The following is a 1,391-nucleotide window of genomic DNA, read 5'->3' on the forward strand; positions in this document are numbered from 1 at the left end:
AAATAACACAATTTAGCTTTTATAAAGACTGAATCTAAACTTTAAGTTATGTAAAACTCTCACTGAAATAGTAATAGTGATGGTACACAACCACTCACAGTTTATGTGTATCCAGCAGGTTTTCAGTGGTTTAGCAGACTGTCTTAACAGTAAACAATGCCTCAAGGAACTTGGCCATCTTCATAAATAATTAGACACATTTACGATTGCTGTATCAAAGGAAGAGAAGGTGAATCATGCCACCGGGGTACAGGTTTAATCACACTTGCCAGGGTAACCTTGAGGGAAGACACAAGTATATCTTCCTATCTCATTAATGCCAGAGCCTCATGCTTGCAGGGATCAGAAGCACATTCATTCACTTCCAAGACGCAGTGCCTGCCTTGGTATCCCGGCACACAGAAGCAGGAGTAGCCATTGACTCCATCCTGGCACACAGCCCCATTGTGGCAAGGGCTGGAAGCACACTCATTGCAGTCTAGCTCACAGACGCTTTCAGCATATCCAGCAGGGCAGATACAGACAGGAAGCTCAGGGTCTTGAAGGCAGGTTCCTCCATGTTGGCAAGAGATCCCACCACAGGAATGGGTGACAGTTTACAGTCAATCCACTGTACCCAGGAGGACATTTGCACAGGAAACCCCTATCTCATGGGGTATTCAGACAAGTTGCACCCCCTTGGCAGGGACTGGAGAAGCAAGGATTGTTAGAGTTTTCAGTCTTTGTCCAAATTATTGGCTATGTTTGAGCAGTGGCAGGTATCATCTTGTGGAACACCCTTGCATGTAGAATTGTTTTGGCAAGAATTTGAGAGGCACTTCATATCATTTCTACTGCAAGAAGAATCTAAAAAGAGACAAAAATATCAATATTAAGCACAAACGGTTGAGGGCAAAGTTTAAAAACTTTCTTTCAAACGTACTTGTTAATGAAACATATCACTGATTATATTCTAATGATAAGTTTAATGTTTCATTTGTCCACAAATTTTGTATATTTGTTAATATGAAACAAAAAGAGGGTAAGTAGATGGCTCAGTCAGAAAAGCACAAGGACCTGAATTTAATCCCAGAACCCATACAAAAGCTGCTGTGATGGCATGCGTTTATAATCCCATTCCTTGGGAGAGGGAGACAGGCAGATCTTTGGGGCTCACTAGCCGATCAACCTAGCTTAATCAGTGAGTACCAGGCCAATGGGGCACCCTGCCTCAAAAACAAGTGCATGGCACTTGAGGAATGACTCCTGAAGTTGTTCTTGGTCTCCACATATGCACCTATACCTGGGCACATGCTGACACATAAATACACACACACACATACACACACACACGCGCGCAAACAAAAATGGCTGTTTGAGATTCTTCCGTGTATTCCTTTTCTGAGGTCTAA

General features: G+C 42.8%; 1 pseudogene; it reads right to left on the reverse strand.

Moving 5' to 3' along the window:
* The window catches only part of LOC103737912, a 92,028-nt pseudogene extending 91,182 nt beyond the window's left edge, over window positions 1-846 (reverse strand).
* Window positions 847-1,391: the final 545 nt, after the last annotated feature.

The sequence above is a fragment of the Nannospalax galili genome, unplaced genomic scaffold, assembly GCF_000622305.1.
Source record: "Nannospalax galili isolate Female #2095 unplaced genomic scaffold, S.galili_v1.0 scaffold3891, whole genome shotgun sequence".
Lineage (NCBI taxonomy): Eukaryota > Metazoa > Chordata > Mammalia > Rodentia > Spalacidae > Nannospalax > Nannospalax galili.